Source organism: Monodelphis domestica, chromosome 6 (assembly GCF_027887165.1).
Source record: "Monodelphis domestica isolate mMonDom1 chromosome 6, mMonDom1.pri, whole genome shotgun sequence".
NCBI lineage: Eukaryota > Metazoa > Chordata > Mammalia > Didelphimorphia > Didelphidae > Monodelphis > Monodelphis domestica.
Window position 1 is genome coordinate 135,715,653 of NC_077232.1, and position 23,566 is coordinate 135,739,218.

A 23,566-nucleotide genomic window follows, 5' to 3' on the forward strand; every position below is an offset into this window, starting at 1 on the left:
CTTAAAAATCCTCCAAAATAGTTTCGAAGATTGTTAAAAGGAGATGAAGTTTTTAATCATTTCTTCAAAGTAACCCAAAGTTGAGTATAATATTTAACTTTCAAACTGGTCAAGCAACAGAAAGTTGTTTTTTTTTACTTTTGTTTGATTGTCATGAGGCTAAACAACAAACATATATGAATGTGGAATAATAAAGATTTCTATTCATTACATTATTTTTGTCTTTAAAAAGTCCTTAACACAGTTTGAGTGACTGTGAAGCATAAAAGAGAGCATCAGTTCTCTATAGAAGTTGAAGAATAAAAGATAAAATGTTAAAAAATAAAATGGAGAGAAAGTAGAGGAAGTAAATTAATATATGAAAGGGAAAGTCTCATTCCCTCAGAATAAATAGAATTATAGCTTGTAGAAAAATACAACGATGTTATTCAGGTGGGTAGAGGATAGGTGCAATAAGTGTGACTAGGGTTCAATAAAAGTGGTGAATAAAAAATACAGAAGGAGTTAATAGGCATTGAATGTTTATAGCAAAAAGAGTAATCTAGCATTAGCATGAAGCAAACCTAGAGGAAAGGAATGGGGCACAGAATCTTTTGGGGTGACTTGTAAAGTGTTTTATAAAAGGTTTTATGAGTTTTTTTAAGTATCCCAAAAACATTAGTTCAGTTTTAAGCTTAAAAATTTAGAGGTTAAAACCTATAAAACTATTTTAACCTACAAATGTTTTAATTTCTTAAAATTTCACTGATTTTGGGGACACCCTGCATACATCATGAGAACAACTTCTATAACGGGTAATCAAGCTAAGTGTTAATGACCATTAGTAGGGAGAAGGTGATTGGTTCTCAGGGTATTAAGAGGGTAAAACAAGAATTCATAGGCACGAAAGAATGTTGGAATGAGGGGGGGAAAGAATGGAAAATGAGAGAAAATACAGAATAGGATCAGAACACCTTGTCAAATGTTATGGAATACTTTAGACATCCTCATTCCTTTACATAAAAATATAAACTTAACAATGATATTAAATGGAAATTGATTAAATTTCAAAATAAATATTACAAAGAATAGAGGAATAGATAAGGAAATATAATACAACAATTTGCTGCAAACAAGAAAAGACTGAAATATATAGACACTGTATAAAAATTCAGAAAGGAGTAAAGTGTATTTTGCTTCAAGTAATTCCCCCAAAAAAGTACTTGCAAACATCTTAGGGAAAAACATTTAAACTAACATAGTCAAGTGAGATAAATAGGGAGAAGAAAGTATATTCAAAATCAACAAAGAAAAATAAATAAATAAATAAATATATCCACTAAATGGCATAGAAATTAAATTTTTAAAGAAAAGGTAGATGACTGATAATAAGACTTTGATAGAAATCCTCAAATAGTAAGAGACTAATTTTCCTTCATTAAAGAAAGATCAATCAAATGGAAATATAAACAAGAAGGGCAATATTGAGCTAAATTAATTTCTGTATAAATGTAATGACCTATGGAAATTTTGGGGTACAAATATTAACAAATACTTATTATTCTCATCATCCTTTGCTATTTCAAAGAAATTCATTACATGATTCGGAACACAAGAATCTTAATAAATTTTTAAATGATTCAATAAATGCATACTTTACAAGCCACAACAAATGAATACAATAAATCTGAACAAAAGGTCTAAACAAAGAACAAGTAACAATACTCTGAATTATGGATCAAAGAACAAATTGTAGGACAAAGGACAATAGATGATTTATTAAAGAAAATCATAACAATGTAATATTCAAAAACTTTGAGAATAAAAAATCTTTAGAGGAAAGCAATATATTTATATCTATATACACAATGCAAAAAGAGAATCAACAAACTTTCTATATACTTTAAAATACTGGAAACCAGACAATTATCAACCTTAAAAATACAAAAGAAAATATCACTAAAAACTAGACAGAGAAACAGAAATAAAAGGATTATAGAATTTATAAAATATAAGCTTTTCTTTTTAAAAAGTAACAAAATTAATAATCTCTTAACAAACATGATAAAGAAGACAGGAAAACTAAATTATGTAAATTAAAAATTAAAGTCAATATAGAAAAATGGATTTTTAAATTCAAAAACTTTTATATGCAATTATATATCTATATTTGCATATTTATAGATGTACATATCATTTTATGTTTATACACATATACTGGATTGGCAGATCAATAGATAGCCAATACTTAATAGCACCTGGTAGTTGATTCTTAAAAATGCTTATTAAATATTAAAAATCCTAAATACCATGTATATGGAAAGTCTTTCTTTTTTATATGAACTTAAACACATATTAGAAAGTCTAATGTTTATTCACTTAAGATATCCTCTTTCCCTTTCACTAAGTGATTAACTGATGGAATAATTGGAGTTTGCTAAATTATTCTTTTCAGTGAGCTCTGCAAAGGGCATTAATTAGAAATTGTTACTAAGTAGGAATACTACCTAGAAGCATAGAAAGATAATTGTTATACTAGAGCAGTGAAGGCAAACCTTTTAGAGACCATGTGTCATGCCATGCCCCAACCCCAGAGACTGAATGCCACACCCTGTACCTCCCTTGCCCCAGACAGGGGAGGGAACAAGGGAGGGTAGTGACCTGGGCTCTCTATTTAGGGGAGGAAGTAACTACTTACACTGGGCTGCTGTGCATAGCAGTAGGGAGTTATGGTGAAGAAAGGAAAAGGAGCAGCTTCACCTGAGTCCCTCTGCCATTCTAGTAACTAACTCTGGCAGGCAATGGTGCACATGTCTACAGAGAGGTCTCTGCATGCCATCTTTGGCACACATGCTATAGGGTCACCATCACTGCCTTAGAGGGACCGTTGAGATTTAATCCATTGTATCTTTCGGGATTGTGGATGTAACAATCACCTTCCATCAACTTCTCAATCATTTTTTGTCTGGATAGAATCCTTTCTATATAAAAAAAGCATAGTCAATTTCAGCTAATTATGATGACTATTCTGGAACACTTGAGTATATTAACTAGTTTGTGTAATAAAGAAAATAGAATACCAAGAAAAACAAATTTTCAGATTTTCTGAATGAATATCTTCCTGGCTGCTTCCTAAGCCTATGGTTTTGTCACAAAAGATTCCTTACATCAAGAAAGATTGCAACCTTTCTATGACAGTAAATTCTCAAATAATTGTTGGCATTCCTCTCTCAGCCTTATTCTTGGCTCCTACACTTCTAAACTATGCTGTCTTATCCTAGAAATTCCCTCAGTGCCCAAGTCCTCCTCACTCTGGAACAAACAACCAACTCTGCAGACTTCTAAACTTGCACCATTCCTCTATAAGGCCCACTTCCTTCTCTCATTGCTAAGTTTCTCCTGAAGCCTCCCTTTTGTGGAGACCAAACTGGTCTTCATTTCCTACTGAGCTTATTCATATATTCTAGACTTCAGAACCATGCCTGGTGACACCAGGTACTTTCATTCTAATTGGAGCCTATTCTCACAGACCTGATAACCTAAAAGAAAGGTACACAACTGATTCATTGTCCTTTTACGTGATGAGGACAAAAATGTTATCCTGATATTGGGGTCAATATATAGTGTGTCTGACTGTAGCTGATCAGATCAATATAAGTTCAGAAGTCTCTCCAACAAGTTGGGGCCAAGTAGCCCATATGACCCTTTGGGTTATAGACTAAATACAATACTAACAACTAAATGATACAAATAACATAATACAAAAATAGCTGGATAGACAATAAGGGATAAGAAAAATCCATTTGTTGATCAGGTTAGCAATAACCAATAATTAATTGCTCCATAATCTCTCTCAGTGATGAAAGATAAATGCATTCAGCATCTTGACATTAGATATAATTTTGGAACTTTGTTTTTCATCTCTCCCATAGACAGCACAAAATATCTCTAATTGGTGGATATCTAATGTGGATGTGGACTAATATTTTCCAGTCACTCCTGGATCATCTATCTCATGATAATAAAGAAAATCCCTTGCCTGGTTATAAGATCCCAATATCATTGCTAATCTAGATAAAGAAATTAAGTTACCCTGGCTGAGATAGACTTTTCCCTGTTCATCTTTGTGGGGGAATCAAGGACACAGTCTTGATGCCCCTCATACATATTTGGCCAAAACTAGTTTTTTGTTTATTAGACAAGCTTGGCTTTATATTCTCAATCTTTAATTATGTTAGTTTTAGAAGCTGCTCTGGGGCAGGGAATGTATGGGCAGTCCTAGGATTGTCAGGACAAAGGAATGGGTGAAAAGGCTTCAAAATTTCAATGTTTCAGAACTGTATTAGACATCAAACAATTAAGTGAAGCTACAAGAAATAAAAATGATACAGCAGAATAAATCTTATAGAAGGATAGAAATATAGATAGATAGATAGACAGACAGACAGACAGACAGACAGATAGATAGATAGACAGATGGACAGACAGACAGACAGACAGATAGATAGATAGATAGATAGATAGATAGATAGATAGATAGATAGATAGATAGATAGATGGATGGATAGGTAAGTAGGTAGGTAGGTAGAAAGATATAGCAAGCTTGTAGAAAGGGTTTATTATATTCCTGTGCTAGGAAGAATGATGTAGAATGATGACAATGATTAGAGATTTGGGGTTTAGGAGGGAAAAATTAGACAAGGAAATAGATAATAACTGTTTGAAAATTGAAGAGAAAATGGTATGAGACGTTGCTTGAAAGATAATTTGTACTCATTTAAGGTTCTTAAATACCAGGGCTATAAATTTTTATGTGAAACAATCAAAACATCAATAGCAATAATAACATATTAATAATATTAGCAGTAATGGTAGCTAGATATTTTATAGTTAAGGTTTATCAACAATGAGTAGCTAAAAAGTGACATATTAGAGAGTTCTTTTCCTTTAAGATATCCTGGTTTTTCTTTTAGAGCATTGTTTCTACCATGCCTTCTCCCACCTACCCTTGTCAAGAGACTGACCTGATCTTCCCTTCTCAGAAATGTTAATACACATAATGATATTTTAGGATGACAGATGTCAGAAATTCTGTCCCCAAAGACTTTTCAATGCAGCTATAGACATCAAATATTCTCAACTTCTTTTCTCTTGAAATGCCTAGTTAGGTCATAATAAAATGAAAATATACTGTCTACTCATAACTTTTTTCCTATGGAATTATTGTTTCAAGCTTCACTAATACTGGAACTTTTTGAGCCTCTTGTCTAATATTTGGAAAAGAGAAAAGTGTTATAATCAATATCTATATTTCTAGCTGCCTGGATGTTAGGCTTCTCCTCTTCTATCTTTTTAGGAATGAATCATGGTAGTTTGCTACAATCAAACCAATAATTCCCTATGGCTACTCTCTTGTCTCCTGGGGCATTGCTTAACTTCCAGTGCCATAATGGAGCTCCTGCCCTACATTGAGATCTCAGATCTCCATACTAGTTACCAAACAGGTATCCAAATACTTATACCTTCTTTGGCTTTATAACATGGGTCAAAATTTATCAATTAAAAAATGACTAAAAACTGCCTTATAAATGTCATGATAATTGTATTAGGGAAAGCTATAGAACTGCTTGAGTAAGGAAATAAGTACAAGAATTTAATTGACCTACCTAGACCTCCATGGAGGCATCTAGATGACTCTTTCAGAGAATGATTTCTACCTTGCCTTCTCCCACCTATCCTTGTCATGAGACTCAACTGGCCTCCCTCCTTTCAGCTATATTAATTCCCTTGACATATTAGAATGATAGATGCCATGAATTCTGTCTCCAAAAGACCTCAGCCTAGAATCAGAAAGACCTAAGCTGAAATCCAGTCTTGGAAACATATTACCTATGTGACCCTGAGTAAGTCACTTAACCTCTATTTGTCTTAATTCCTAATTGTTTTTCTAATTTTCTTAATTAAACTGGTGAAAGAAGTGCAAATCACTTCAGTATCTTTGCCAAGTTAACCCCATGGGCAGAATTTGCATATTAGGTCCAGGAGGTCATGGAGAGTTGGACCCAATGGAATGGCTGAACAAGAAAGTCTCAATATCCCCATTAGTAGCTTTCTATTGCATATAGCCAGTTAATAAATTAGACCCAAAATGAAACTGAAGTATACCTCCACATATAAGCAGAATTTAGAAACTGTAGTTTTTTTATTTTTAATTTTTTTTAAGTTTTTAAGTTTTTTTTTTAATTTTTTTAAAAATTTTTTTTAAGTTTTGAAGTTTTAATTCATATGTACTATTAGCTACTGGTAAGTTTAGTAAACATTACAGTTTTTACTAGATAAAAAGTTCCTAAAGGGGTTCATGAGCCAAGTGAAACAGTGAAAACAGGAACATATTAGGAGTTGACAACTCAGTTCAATTCCTAGATCTACCTTTAAATAGTTGTCACCAATTTAGCTCACCTCGATGCTACTCAATTCTTTATCTGTAAAAATGAGTTTGGAATATATCATTTCTCCAAATCCATTATTTTATAATTAATGCTCATAATGAAAAAAGTGATAATGAGGCAAGTGCTAAGAATCATAATGATGATCTTGAATATAGAATTAAAGGCTTTGTCTAATTATTAAAGCTTTAGGGCTTGTGCCTCGACTGTGGAAACAATAAGAAAGGTATAGTAAGGCATCTTTAACATTAGTTGCTATTTTATTTTTATTACAACAATGTTGCTAATGGTTTATATTTTATAAAACTCATAATTTCTCACTTTATCTTAAATGTTTTTACTAAAATCGCAAAGGTACTTTTGTTAGTCCAGAGATGAAAAAAATGTTTAACAGCTGTACTCATGCTACATTTTATGATGGGGACCAATGAGTATGCAGGATTGACATTATAGAAATTCATTTCACAGCAAACTTTCCAGGAATTCAGCTATATCATTAATTATGGGGCCTTTTCTCCAATATCTAATCAGGAACATATCAAGTTTCAATTAAAGTCAATTCATTTTAAGACCAAAACACTGCTATGAATACAAATGAAAAGAGATGGGAGAATGGAAGGAAGAATTATTTCTCTTAACACAATTTGCTTTCAAAACCCCATGGAACAAATGATATATAACTGGCAATGATTTAGACTATAAATTTCAATCAAGTCTTTCAATACTTGTATGTAAATTTCATTCAGAAGACTAAATAAAAAGTTAGTCTTGATGAGATTGTACCTTTCTAACTACAGAAAACATCAAATTAAATGGAAAGTCACTACCTAAATTTAATCCAAGATTAAAAGCAATTAAAAGCAAAAGCATAGTCAATTAAAAGCAATGTAAAAAATTTAGATCCTTCAAAATGTTTGTGATGAGAAGCAGGTGTAGCACTAATGTAATTTTAGATTTTGCTATGGTAACATGCTTAACTATCTTGAATAAGTTGGAAGAAATTCTCAACCAAATAATATATGAAGAGTTCTATATTAAATGAAGTCTAATTCCAGGTGCTTTCAATGATTAGGAAAAAAAGGTCCATGTTTGTTTGGTGAAGGCCCTGGCTATTGTAGTGGAGATACCTTTTTTATTTCAAAATTTATTATATTATGTATTTAATGTTTGTTATTTTGTTGTTTGATACAAGTCACAAGTCATACTTGGTTGTAGAAAGATTTTTAAAAGGGAGTGCTCATTAATGGCCTACTCAAATATTTCCTGCCAACTGGTCTATAATTTTCTCTCTGTTAAATTATTTTAGATTGATATATATTTCCCTCTTTTACATTCTGTTTTTGTCATGCATCTATAGGTATAGACATGTGTTTTGACCTGTATCCATTGTGAACCCCTACTTTTCCAATATTAGTTTTTTATCATTTTAATTGTTTTCCTGAAGATTTATAAACCATAATTATCTTTTTAAACATCTTTATTTTATTCAATTCCCTTTTTAAAAAAGAAACTTTTTACATTTCTACTTTATAATGATTTCTTGTTTGGTTTGTGCTTGGTTATAGTCTATTAATCTGTTAGTTTTCTATTTATTTAAATTAAAAGTCAAACCATTAGTCATATTTTCCCTCACTTTTGTCAATATAAGAATTCACAAATACAAATTAACCTCTGAGAAATATGTTAGCTACAGTCCATAAATTTTGCTCTGTAATATTTACATTGTCATTATCATTAATACATTTTATTGTTTTTACAATCTGGTCAGGTTTGGACATTTATTTTTTGTTCTCCAATATCTATAAAGAATATATCAAGTTTCATTAAAAGCCAATTCTTTATTTTGATCCATTTCCTTTGCTGATTACTATATTTATTATGTTATGATATGGTATGATAACTTTCAAATTTTCCTTTATTTCTGAAGTCATTTATAATTTCTTTGTGCCCCAGGGATATGATAATTTTTCAAAAATGTTTAAAAGCTTTCAAATAAGAAGTATGCTTTCTACCTTTTTTCATTTAATTCTGACATATGCCATTTTTTTCTAAATTCTCCTCATGTCTGCAATTCCCTTAACTTTACTGACCATAGTATGATAAGGGGTTGCTGAATTCAGAGCTGAGGGGTATAATAATTGCATTATCAGGTAGTATTAATAGAGTGCTTTAAAATTTGCAGTTTCACAAATATCTCATTTTATGTACACAAAAACACTCAGAGATGGGTGCTATTACTATTCCTACTTTACCAATGAAGAAACTGAGGCAAACAGTTTGAGTCATTTGACTAGGGTCTTATATCTTGTATCTGAGGAAGGATTGGAACTCTACCCATGCTGACACCAGGTTCATTGAACTAGTCAATTAATATACACTTAATCACTAATCTATACTGAATAGACTGCTGGATTCAGAGTCAGGAATATCAGACTTTTGAACCTCAGTTTCTAGTCATTCAATAAACATTAAGCACCTACTTTGTGCCAGGCATGGTATTTCTAATGCCCTCATTAGCTCTAAAAGTTTGATCCTGTAAAGCCTTTCCTTTTTTTTCTTTTCAATTTAAATCATTGAACTTTTACTTTAATATTGTAGTTCCTATTTCTTTAGTTGTCTAAAATATAGAGAGAGCTTAATACCTTTAAACATGTCATTGTTCCTATATTTAATTTTGATTTTAATTAACTTTGCTGTATCTCATCATTACAACTACTTATTGTCTCATGTCAACTCAATGATAGTAAATTTGGGATATATATTTATCTTGGCATTTTGCTTTAGTTGTATTTTCTCTATGCTGTTTCAGGTTGGACTGATATTTATTTGGAACTGGAATCAACAGACGTTTTGAGTAATAAGAATTGAATAGAAAATCACAGATTTTTTAAGTCATCAAAAACCAAATGTGGCAATATGTGAAGTATTGCATATTGTTATGTTAGAAACTGATCTACTACGTATTGATGTCAATAAATATTGACAAACTATCACTGATAGGGAGATTCAGTTGGTGGTGGTAGTAGGATTTGTTAGACTGGCAGATGATGAATTCTGCTGGAAACAGGTTACAAAAAACCCTGTTTATTAAACTAATTTAGAAGGATCAGGGACAGAAAAAGGAAATACAGATAGGTAGGAGATATATTGCCCTAAAACTACAAAATCTAAATAATAACCCAGAACCCAATCTTTCCCACAAGGGAAGTCTTCTTAATTATCAAAGGTGATTCTCCTTAATACTATTCTCAAATGATTAACTAAACCCCCAAATCTATCTGTCTACCTTATTCGAATATATGCTTATTATTATTAATCTCCTTTAATTATAATAACTAGATGTATTCCCTAACTGATCCAGAATGGCAGTTAGAGATCAAAAATAGCTTTCTCTCTCTCTTCACAGCAGGTATCAGACCCTCACACTGATTCAATGAGAGCAAAACAGCTCTTCCTATTGGCAGCATCTTCTCCCTTTCTGGAGAACTGATCTTCACTCCAATAATTCTCTTCCCACCTTCCAAGATGTTAGCTTTCCAAGTCAAGTCTCTTCCCTTTTCTCAGAGGGTTCTCAGAAAAACTCTCCAAATACCTCCTCTTTCAGTCACCTCCCAGACAGGGTCCAGTATTCCTAACTGCCCTCTCCTGAGGGATTCTGGAAATTCCATTTAAGGAACCCCACAAACATTCTTCCCTCTGCTAAAAGAGTTCATGTAAGATGTAAATTATCTCTATGCTAAAATCTTTATTTCTACCCAGTACTTATTCTTTAATGGAGCTAATTAACTAATTAATCTTTATAATATAACTTAAAACTTTTTTTTAATTTTCTGGACTTTTCCTCTTCTTCCACTTTAAAAAAAACTTTATTGAATAAAAATTTTTCTGAAAGTAGAAAAAATATGATATATGTAAGTCATATAAACTATTATTTAAATTCATTTTTAAACAAATAATTTAAATGTGGTGAGTTATGTCACTTTTGATGTTCATATCTTACATTTTCTTCTCTAAAAACATTCTTTCATAAGAAATAGTTTCTAATCCTGGATCTACTACCAAATTTCTAAGGTATGTTGAGGAAATTACATAAATTATATGCTTTTCCTCTGCAAAATTCAGGAGCTGGACCAACTAAATGGTCTCCAAGGCCTTCTCAACTAGACATTCTGTGATTTTATCATTCAAATATTGCATAATAAGGGACATTCCATTTTAAATGTCTTTTGCTGGTATGTTAATTTTGCCACTATTCTCCATCTCTTAAGGCACAGATCTATACATTGATTTTGTTCATCCAGGACCAAAAGTATTTACTAGAAAACTAAATTTTAAAATAGGAGTTTGTTAAAAATTTATCTTTACAATTTAGTAGGTGACAAAGAAGAGTTTAAAATGAATGGAATGGATGCAAGACAAATAGATTATAAGCCTAGAGATTCATTTAAGTAAATATATACAGACAAGGACAGTTGTCAGAACTGACTGGAATATGGTATATCAAGGAGGATAGCCATTGTATTATTCCAAAAGGGAATTAATAAAGACCTGAACTATAGTGACAACTGAAGGAATTAAAAAAAAAAGGTGGGAATGAAACACTGCAACTACAGTTGTCTGGACTTGGTGACTAATTAGATATAATTCAGAAAAATCACAAAATTTCAGAACCAGAAGGAATCTCAGGAATCATCTCATTTAATTTCCTATTTATATAGAAAAGTAAACTGAGATAATACATAGGAATTTTTTTCATATCATGAGGTACATTATAAAAGTAACATTTGTATTTTGTTTTGTTTTTAATGGCACTTCTTAACTCACAGTAGCTATATATGTATATTACAAATTTGTATTCAGCATTTCTAAGAACAATCTTCTTGCCTTTCTTCTCTTATCACACCTTTTATTCTTACCTTTCTTTACCTTATCATATAAATATAAGAACTCAATATGTTCATTATTTCTGCTAGCTGGTCACTGGAATTCTAAAATAATTTAAATACATAGATATCTTTTAGGAAAGACTCTTTTAACATGCTACATAATGTCACAGTTGTTATATTAGTCTTGTCCGATCTTCAAGATCCTATTTTGGGGTTTTCTTGACAAAATACCAGAGTGGCTCTCCTTTTCCTTTTTCTCATTTTCAGGCAAAGAACTGAGACAAAAAAGATTAAGTAACTTACCCAGGATTACATGGTTATCAAGTATTTGAAGTTACATGTGAACTTATGAAGATGAGTCTTCTTCATTCTGAACCTGTGAAGATTAAATTGTAAACCCTGCCTATTTTTAGATTTTAATCTTCAAAAGTGTAAACACCATACTTAAAAGTCGAATATGGAGATCTACCCCATATTTAGATCTATTCACCAAAAGTATAAACATCCTACTTAATCATTAAGTGGGAGGTCTGTGACCCATGTGTACAATAGTGGGTGATGAATCAGAATTAAACTAACTGCCCCAGGGCAGTCTTAAAACAAAGCTTCAACTGTGATTGGTAGACATAAAATTAGGGGAAGACACAGGAAGTGACACAAAAGAAGCATCTTTAAAAGGAGTTGTCACTTCTTGTGAGGGACACTTCTTTATTCTTTGAAGTGGAGTCTGAAAGAGATATCTCCTGACTAAACCTGAGACCCTGTTCCTGAAGAGACTGTTGGACTCACACATGGTGAGTGAAAGAGCTGACTCCGTTCCTGGATATTTTCTGAAGAAACTATCCTCAGGAGACACTAGCCTCTTGATAGAGTTGTTTTCCCAAGGTCCTCAGATTTACTGAGGCCAGCTAAGAACCAACTCTCCACACAGATTAGACTAGGGGCCAGAAGTAAATTACTTAGTGCTTGAGCTAGATATCTTATTCAATCCTCTCTCTGATTTTCTTACCTCACTCTTTCTACATTTTGTAAATAAATTATAAATAAATCTCTTTGGAATAAATTAAATTCCTGGTGACCACATGCTTATATAATGCAGTCCAACCCTTTAAAAATTAATGCTTTCCCCCCTTACAAACCCAATACTCCATCCACTGTACTAGCTAGCTGCCCATAACAGTTTTTACTTATTAAAATAGAAAGTAAAAATAGTATAAAACTATTTTGTTCTTTTAATCATCTGAAATGTTAATGCTAGTGATGTCACCATGCATTTGCAAAACAAGCAAATAAACCAAACAACTAATATAATGTCTTTCAACATCATTAAAGCAATTAGAGAGCAAAATTCAAACATCATTAGAAATATATCAGTTATATATGTGGCCATCTGATTCACCAAACAATTTCTTCAGTGCAATAGAGAAATTGGAAATTAATGCTGTGTTCATGACAAGGTCAAGTCAAAATTCATAATATGCAGCTAGTAGGTGCAAATGATTATTCTAAAACAAAGATTATTTTGAGAGGCTGGAAAAAGGACAGTGATTTCTTTTTATCAATAGATATGTGTCTATAAAGAAGACAACTACAACATCATTACATATTTTCAATGGAACAAATATGAAAGTCTCTCCCCTCATTCTTCCCTGTCTAAGCAAAGAAAGAAAGAAGGTTCACTTTTCTTTTTGGTATTGAAGTAATTCATTTGATTTTTGCAACAAGATAACTTTGATAACTTAGAGGAAGCAATTAGGAAGCATGTTTAAACTGCTGTTGTTTGTAAGAATTATCTATATAATGACAGAAAAGATTATTCAGTCAATCTCTTTGGTTACCAGGAAATACTGAAAAAAGTTAACTGTACCCTTTTGAAGGTTTTTGAATATTATCAGCACCTACACCTTAAATTCTTCCAGACAAAGCAACACACAACTGTCTTTTCCATCTTTAGCAAAAGATATTTCTTGTTGAAATGCTAAGGATTGAATAGAATTTCTCTATGGATTTTATTGCAAAATAATTATGAGCAACCTACCTAATGCTCTTAAAGGCTCCAATTTTCTATCTTCTTGAATTCTAACATTTTAGCTTTCTTTTCCTCTTACCAGGGCAATGTAAATACAAAATCATTCACCAAGTGTTTGAAAATATAAAATTTTGTTATTTACTTAAAATTCTTTCATCATTCTTTGAGAAATTTATAAATTTTATTTCACAAATTGAAATCCTTAATATATAACTCATAAACTAGTCTCCTTGTATATGCTACTTATGATTTATTAACATTTGAGTACAGTTTTATACCTCATTGTTTCACATTCTTCTGGTAAAAAAATGGGAATGTTGGCTCAAGAATACATAACTTGTGCCTCTCCCTGGTGGAACTTAGAGCATTCTGTTCATAGTGATGTAGTCTCCTGCTCCTCACATAAGGAAGGAATTAAAACCATTTCAGCTGTCCCTCTAGTTGTCCATCTTCCCAATTAAATACAAATTCTTTGAAGATTCTTCATCTTTGTACTTTCGTTGACCAGAATTGTTATTAAAAGTAGGTTGAAAAATCATTGTTGATTTTCTTTGAATTATATACAAACATCATAAATGGCTGTAAAAGGCTCTTGATATTACTGTCAATGTTAGGTCCATAGTTCACCCTAAAATTTCAATTTTTGTTTCTAATTTTAGCATAATCACAGCCAGGGGATTTTCAAATACTATACCGAGAAATCTTTATCTGGAAGGTTTTGAGCTTAAACCAACTTACCTAAGCATGGATTACAAAGGCTGGACAAAACATGGAGAGCAGTGGCAATCACCATTAGTGAAGTATGACCCCACACAAATAAAGTCAAAGATCTGAATCAAGAATGAGTGAAATAAAATACTGAAGAACTGAAGTATTAGGACATTGATAAGGATAACTGAAACACCAAAACTCTATGATTCTATGATGTGAATAATGTAAGTTTCTCTGTCAAAAGAAAGAGGATTTTCAAAGCATAATTCCGTTAATTTCATAGATTCAAATTTTGTGAACAAAGTACTTAAAATTATTTCTCTTGTTCTTAACTTGAAAGGGCTATGGCCATTTCCCCATATAGAATTAAATGGATTCCTGAATTGTGCCCAAATTCAATTTATACCTTATTTTAATTTGCAATGATAAGAGGTCTTCTATAGATATATGTGTATATGTCACTTATATATACATATTCATATATATGTAAATATGTGCACATATATATATATACATACATATCCTAACCTAGTAAATGATTCCTGTCTTCCATTTTCTTCATTCATATTTGCAATATCAGCAAGAGATTCTAGTTTCATCCCTTTCCTTGAATTAAGTTTACTTGTATCCATACTCATGGCATTTCATTTTCTATTCATTTGCCTAAGTTATTCTATACCACCACCAACAACAACCTTAATATCCATGTTGACACAGTGTGAGGCCCTAATATAAATTAACATGTTTATTTTCCAGACAAAGAAAAATGTTTTGTTCAATTATTATGTTCCTCTCCATTTTAAGACTGATACTGTATGAATATGAAATGAACTCTTGAGTGTAAAAATAGTAATCTTAGATATTTTCACTCTCATTCTACCAGAGTTCATGATAATTGGCATTGCAATTTAACTTTATTTCTCCAGTTTCAAAGATATGCCTTTCAATTGCTCTTCTGGCACCATGAGGAAAAACATATTGACAAGCAGCAGGAGTTTGGAAGAGACCAATCACTCAGTGTATTTGCATATAATTTAGAGAAGAATAAAATTTAAGTTGGGTAATCACAGTTCCAGGATCAGAATGTAATTGGGAAGATCTCTATAAAAATCAATACTTCCATTTTAAGCCAATTTAGTTACATGGTCCACTGACCGAATAATTCCATTTGCATTACATTTGTATCAAGCCATAGTTAAAGCTTTTGGCAGCTTAAAAATAGAGTGATATTCATGCTGAACCACTTATTATTTTATTTTTTGATAATTTGTTTTTAATATTTAAAATATTTTGTTATATATTTTCCATAAGCTATGAAGAAACTAAAACTGTTTTTTAATTTTTATTTCTAAATTCTGTCCTATCCTATCTCTATCCCCTTTTTGAGATGTCAAGCAATTTGATATTGACAATACATTTGAAGGAATGTAACAAATATTTCTGTTTTAGCCATGTTGCCAAAGAAAACATTGAAAAATAATGAAACCGAAAAATAAAGTTTGTTTTAGTATTCTTCAGTCTACATTCAGAATTCACCAGTTTCCTCTCTGGAGGTGGATTCTTTTCTACCATGAGTCCTTTGGAACTTCAATCATTGTCTTGATTAGAATAGGTAAATCTTTCAGAGTTAAATAACCTTACAATATTGCTATTAATGTGTACAGTGTTCTCCTAGCTCTATTCACTTCACTTCACATGGATTCATATGTATTCTCAAGTTCCCACCCCCAAAACACCTTTTTTATCATTTCTAAAAAGCACAATAGAATTCCATCATCATCTTATACCATGTTTTCTTCAGCCATTGATACAGACCTAGTAGTGATATTACACGATTAAAGGATATATACAATTTTATAGATTTGGGGGCATAGTTCAAAATCTTTTTCCAGAATATTTGAACTACTTCACAACTATATCAACAATTTATTAATGTCCTAATTTTCCCACATCTTTTAACATTTGTCATTTTCCTTTTCTGTTTTATAAATCAATCTGATAAGCATTGATTCTTCAGAGTTGTTTTCATTTGCCTTTAATAATGATTTAGAGCATTTTTTTTCATATAACCAAAGATGGCTTTGATTTCTTTTCTGAAAATTGCCTATTCATTTTTTTCTTATTTATCAGTTGGAGAATGACTTGTGTTATTATAAATTTAATGCAATTTTCTAGATGTTTGAGATATGAGGTCTTTACCAGAAAAACTGGCTACAATTCCCCACACACAAATACCTACACCCCAGTGAAAAATATTTTATTTTAATTGGAAAATTTTTTCCATATTCCTTTCTCCCACTCACCAAATCTGCCTGCCCCTCATTATTTAAGGTAGGGCATTCATCTCCACTAATAAGAAAAGAGTTCCATACAAAAGAGTTTTAGAACAGGATTTAACCTGGAAAAGAACAAGCAAAATTACAAAAGTAAAATACATGGGGGGGGGGGCGGGTCACTGAGCAAGTACAAGTCTACAACACAGTACAGACTAATGAGAATTTATTTAAGTAAACACCTTTTTAATAATTCCAGATTAGCCTGGAAGTGTGGATGAGTTTTGTCCTATCTAAACATCAGATACTGTTCAAAAAAAAAGGTGGATAGCATAGTCAATGGCCATATTATGTAGCCATGAAGTTATGTACTCCACCAAATACCAGAGGCTATTCCTAGGAAACATCAAAATTCCCATGGTTTGCAGTGAGCTAGATACTTAGACCTCCTAGCCACATAGCTCAGGACTGCAGGCCTGAAGTTTAGACTTTAAATGTGGCTTCAGATATTTACTAGCTGTATGACACTAGACAAGTCTCGTAACTCTGTTTCCTAATCTGTAAAATGTGCTCAAAAAGGAAATAATAAACCACTCAGGGATTTTTGCCAAGAAAACCCCAAATGGGGTCATAAGGAGGTGGAAATGACTGGACAACTTAACTTTTCCCTTCTCTGACTGGCAATGCTTATCTCATTTATATCAAGGTATGTTCTATGTATTTGTGGATCTCTCTTCTGTTAGAGGATTCCTGACTACCAGTCTGTCTATTAATGGGTATTTATGAAATACTTACTATGTCTCAGGCCCCATTTTAAACAGTAGGAAAACAAAGAAAGATAGAAAAAATTTAGTGTCATTCATATGTAGGAGGAGACAATATGTAAATAACTGGGTCCAACTTGTAAATATATAGATAAATAGGAGATATCTTCTTAGTCAAAGGAAAATCATAGTGTATAAAAGGAAAAACACTGGCAACTGAAGAGGTATAGGGGAAAGAATGTAAAAGACTTCCAGTAGAGATGGAATCAGAGCTAAATCTTCTACCTTTCCCATTACATTCCCAGGGACCTTAATTATGTGAATATACAATAATGAAGCCACCACACATATATAGTTAAATTGTATTAAATTATTTACTTCCAACACATATACTAAATAAATTCTATTTAAAATATTAAAATATTGTGTACATTAAGATCCTGCCCCACCCCAAAAAATCATGAAAGCCTAAAACAGTCTTTAAACATGAGGAAATCTGTGAGTTACAAAAACTCATTTTAGACATCCCCATCTGATACTCCCAATAGAAGCAATCAAATATTTCCCACATTGTTCCATTCTTTGTCTGTAAAAAGATCTCTCTGAATCTAGTCAATGTAAGGAAATCAGAAATTATGCCATTATGTTCTTGTATTGCTTTTCCTCATCACTCTTTGAGATGCTGTTGCCCACCACTTAGTGTTCTCTTGTGCTCTTAGCTCATCAATTAGGCTACATATTGATCTTCATTGCTTGTTATCTGTAGTGGAGTGGTAGGGTGTACTCAAGGGTAGGGTAGTAACTTAGACACCTTCATGGCAAAATTTCTTCTTTCCTCTTAGAAGTCATCACCTTCAGATGCCACGTCTTCTGTCATTTGGGGTGTTTGGCTCAAAAATCCCCTAAGATTGACTAGACAAACACTGCCATCCATAAAAAGATCAGAAATAATTTGTAGATGTAGTCATCTCTTTGAAAACTATGGAAAGGTCTGTGTTTGCTCAGAGTAACCTCTGCACAGGACTGCCAAGAGTTAATCATTATTATGAAATGGATCTACCAACCTGTATCTCCTGAGGGCAAAACAAAACCACTACTAAGACTACCAGTGCCATCATCAACACCATCATTATTATCATCATCATCATCATGGAAGACAACAACAATGACTCCTACTCCTACTCCTACTCCTACTACTACATCCCCACAAAGTCCAAAACATAACAACATTTTTATGATAGCAAAGAATTAAAAACAAAGTAGATACCTATAAATTTAAGAATGGCTAAACAAATTGTGGAATAAGAATACAGTAGAATATTACTGTAATATAAGAAATTATGATGAATCCAGACAAGTGGGAAGAGATTGATATGATACAGTGTGATTTAAGCAGAGTCAAGATAACAATATAAATAGTAACTATAAAAATGTAAATGGCAAGAACAATGACTTACCAAGAAAATCAAGTTAATGTAAGAAAATTATATCAAAGGCAAATGGGCGTTACACATTGCATGTGTCATCTTCAGATTTAGTATTGAAGAGTTCTGCTGACTTTTTTTCTCTAAAAAATACTATTATTCATAAGGGATGATGCTGGGAGTGGGAGGAGGGATACCATTCTAACATAAGAAACAAAACTTCACCAAGCTTTAAAAATATTAACTACTAACCTATATGTCTATTTCCCATCTCTACCAAATAATTATGAAAATAAATGCATTTATTAAGGGAATCCTCCACAAATATGTGAGAAGATAATAGGCTGGTTTGCAAATACTATTTTAGAGCACATTATAGTTTGTCAAACAATTGACTTCAAGATATAGAGAATATGGAATACTACATTGTTGATTAAAAAGTTTGCCTCACAAAATGTTTCATTTAAGGCTATAATACGATGCCTCAAGATTATATCAAAAATCATAACACAATTTTGAAATCTTTAATAGAGGTAAGTTTGTTCAGTGACCACTAGACTGTTAAGATCAAAAAAGATTTATAATAGGGATATTTGTGTGCCAAAGGTTTTGCCCATGTATTGGAGGATGAATAGTTTGAAGCAATTCTTTTTATATGGTGAGACCCTTAAGATATTCATGTTTGGAGTTATCATAGTGAAGATTATATCAATCACCTTAAAAGGGCTTCCAAAAAGAGTTGTATGATTACTCAAAAAATTTATCTGCCTAGTATAAAGAGGAATAGTATTAAAAGGAATTACAAAGGTAAATAGAAGCCAGATATTAAAGGCTGCTAAATCTTAAATCTGAGGCTGTTAGTACTTTATTTTACAGGCAATGAGGATCCAATGAATGTTTCTGAGGCAAATATGGTTAAACCTTTACCTTTGATGTAAGATTTCTTGCAATAATTTGGAGAATGGAAGGTATTAAAGTGGAAACTGGAAGCAGAAACACTAAATGGAAGATTATTTCAGGAACCAAGATGATAGGTAAAGAGGTCCAGAATTAGAGATGTGACTGAACAGAGGAAAAAGATTCAAGAGATTTTCTAGAGGCTGAATCTGTAAATCTCAGCAAATAACTGAATATAGATAAAAAGGTAAAAGAAATTGAAGAGTTAAGGATGATCCTAAAGTCATAGCCCTAAATTATTGGGAATATGTTAGTGTCTGTCCCAAAAAGAAAAAAATAATGGAATTTTGAGTAGAGATTATGTTTAGATGGTAAGATAATGAACTCTGTTTTGCCATCAAACATTTGAATATGAAATAAAAACAAAGCATCATCAGCCAACTACAAAAAGACTCCTAATCAAAACTTGATTCCCCACAAAATGTATTTCTCCCCAACTCCACGAAGATACTGATCTAATTCAGTGAACAGTGTACTGGAAACTTGATTGCCAAAATTTCCTCCAAATACTATGGACTATGGACTGATAAACTATGCCATTTTACTAACCATTACATAACCCCAGGGTTTTAGGAACACTGAGCAACTTTAATCTCCAGAGAAGGAAATTTATTAATTACCTTTATCTTCCTATCCTCCACTCAGTCCAGTCAAATGACATTCTCCTTGTAATGTCGAAAGACAATCTCAAACATATTACTGAGATGGAACCCTCTGGTGTCTCTCATCTCAATAATAGACTACATAGATTTAAAATATTTCAAAATGTTTTAAAATGTCCCTTTTGAAGCCAACTACTATTGCATTACATACTAAATCATAATAGAACATTTTATTGGTTTGCATTCCCTTTACAAGAGACGAGAATAAAGAAGAAGAGAATAGAGGATCTTGTCAAGGGTTTGAGTTCTTTGACTCTTTCTTCTCCATCAACCTTTATATTTTTGTTATTGTTGTTATTGCTGTCATTCCATAGTTCAGACATATCTGGCTCATTTTAACCCTATAGACCATAGCTATACATGGGGGTTTTCTAAGCAAGGATACTGGAATGATTTGCTATTTTCTTCAATGGATCCAATGGCTCCTTTTGTCAGATAATCAAAAGTTAAGAGACTTCCCTAGGGTGACATAGCCAGGATGGATCTGAGACCAAATTTGAACTCAAGTCTTTTTGACCCTAGTATCCAAATCCACTGAACCACCTATTAGCCTCCTAAGCATACAATGGTTAAGTGAAGTGCCAAAGTCACACAGCTAATAAGTATCTGAGGCTGAATTTGAAATCAGGTTTTCCTGAATCCAGGTCCATTGTTCATTATTACTGAGTCATAACTGCCTTCATATTTTATCAATTGCCAAGTCTTATTTTTTCTGCCATCACATTTCTTATATCTTTTATTTCTACTCACAAAGCCTCTCCTCCATTTAAAACCTCCATCTCCTATAACCTGAACAGATTCAGCAATCTCTCCTTTTTCCAATCTGTCTTTCACATTGTTGTCAAATTGAAACTCCTAAAATAGACATTTGACCATGTCACTCTCCTACTCAGAAATCTTCGGTGTCTCCTTAATGGTGCTGTGGAAAAAATAAACAATTCCCAGCCTAGTATTAAATCTTTCCAACCTACAGTCCCCACTCATATTTCTGATCATTTTATATTATGTGCCTTCCGTTCCAATTAAACTTGACTTACTACCTGTTTTCCACATGTGATATACTACCTTCTGCTTCTGTAACTTGTTGCAAGTACTTTCTACATCTGAATTGCATTTCCCTTTCACCTCTTTTGTTTATCTTTCTTAGCTAGCTTCAAAACACAATTCAGGTACCTCCTATTACTAATGAGACATCTCTACAATTGTTAATAATCTCTACTTATTGAGATAAATAGATATAGCAATAGAATAAATAGAAAATAAATTATATTAAGCACTTACTAAGTGCCAAGCACTATACTAAAACTAGAATACAAATATAAGATAAAAGAATAATTATTCTTAGAATATAAAATAGCCCCCAACTCAGATAGGGATGGAGATATTTATGTGGAATCAAAGTCTTAATAAAAGTCTAGAGTCACAAGTGGAGTAAGCACAGAAGCAAGAAGTGAAGGTCTGGATGTTTCCTTAAATGGAGGTTCAACAAAAGAGTTCACCCATTAGAAACTGAGACAGGACAAGTTCAGGAACAGAGATGTATCCAGGATGAGAAGACTCCTGGGATTCAGTTTATAATCCAGAGAAATTACCTCCTGTTGTGTTGCCTATATATTTGGTTCTTTGTATATAGACACATACATATGTACATATGTTCTGTGTTCTGTACATATTTATAATATATGTATTCTAAGCTACCTCTAAACTACCTTTATAAGAATTATAAACCCTCTAGGAGTAGAAATTGAATTGTTTTTGTTTTTCTATACTTATTCACTTCCATTAGACCTTTACACACAGTAAGGGCTTATTACTGTTTAAAACAAAGTAAAATGAAGTGAACGTTATAGAACATCTCCATGTGGATTGTATTACTTGGCCCTAGAAAAATGAAATGCCTCATATGTCCACACAGACTGAGTGATTAGATTCTTCTAAGAATCATTGTATTAACAGAATATCATAAATGAATGCATCTATGGAAGCCTAGGTATGAGGGGAACCAGTATCACCACAACTATACTTCCTCTCCCTAAATAGAGTCCTACAGAATCCTTTTCCCTCTTAATTTTCTCCAAAATATTCTGTGTTGGTGGAATGGTGGTAGCAAGTAGTTCCAATATACCAGTCATAATTGTTTTTCTTAATTATCTTCACTGAACTCAGCCTTAGAGAAAGTGGTGATGCTGATGTACTCATCTGGTAAAACAATTGCAAGTCTAGACTGGGTAGGATTTATCATTATGTCCCTTTCACAAGAACACACACTATATCTTATTATACTCAAGCAAAATTTTAATCCCAATGCATGAAATAGCTAAATTCGAATGCAAGGCAATAATTGATTAACTGCTAAAATTGAGAGACCAACAAATAAGTGTTACAATATCTTTAGAATTCATCCTGCTAATCTTTGTACAGTACTTACTTGTATAACACTTTTTTTCTGTTAGCTTTTTCTGACAAGAAGGGTCATTGTACTAGTGGGGAAATCAAGAAGGAACCAATGTGTTGCCAGAAACTTGGGAAAGAGGGAATAGATAAAAGGTAGCACCACTTCTCCCTTCTTCCAGGTAGAGCTGTTTGACTATGGAGTCAGGTCTGACTAGAGCCAAAGGGTAAGTCAGTCTCTTTCTTCTTTAGCTGATATTTTTTGTAATTCCCCTTCTAGCACAATGAAGATGGTTGAGTCCTCAGTAAAACAAAAATAACTATTTATTGGGGAAAGTGTTAAGGTATCAATGAGGATAAAGGAAACAGGAAATCCCTGACTATTTCCCCCCTATAGCTGGTTTCAGGGGATTTGAAGCAGTCCCAGACCATTTTAATGTCTTTGTGAGCTCAAGATGTTGGTACTTCTTGTCTTACAGATATGGTTTTGTGAATCCTCTTCAGGATAGGCTCTTGCCTTCCCCCAAGGGAAAAGTCTCTATCCTAATAATATAATAGATGAATGGTCTGGATTTTCTATTTCTCAGTAAAGGATTTAGTGGATATAGGTTGTCTTCTCAGTAAGGAATTTTGTTCATTCCCTCTTCAAGCCAAGGAGAGAAGAACTCAGCAGTTTTCCAACTGTTCCACCTTTTAACTTGGCTGGTATGTTCCATTCCCATCCCCCAATGGCAGCAAAGTTCCATCTCATCTTTTTCTTAGATAACTTTTCCAAATCCAGTTTTATTTATTCATTTTTGGCATTTCTCTCTTTCACATCATCAATAGTTTAATTCTGTTTCCAGGCAATATTCCATTGTTTACACCTTCCATCAAATTCATTAGCAAGCATTTATTAAGTGATTATTAAGTTGCAACCAGCAGCACAGGAGTAAATCTGTAATCTTTTGCTTCTTAGAGTGATAGTGGTCATAATAGGGAGTGTCAAAGGCTTACTACCACCAAATCTTTGCCTGTCAGCTTTAGAACATGCCAGAATTGTTT

At 32.5% G+C, this 23,566-nt stretch overlaps 1 pseudogene; it reads right to left on the reverse strand.

Moving 5' to 3' along the window:
* The window catches only part of LOC100616948 (ubiquitin-conjugating enzyme E2 J1-like), a 47,562-nt pseudogene extending 29,244 nt beyond the window's left edge, over window positions 1–18,318 (reverse strand).
* Window positions 18,319–23,566: the final 5,248 nt, after the last annotated feature.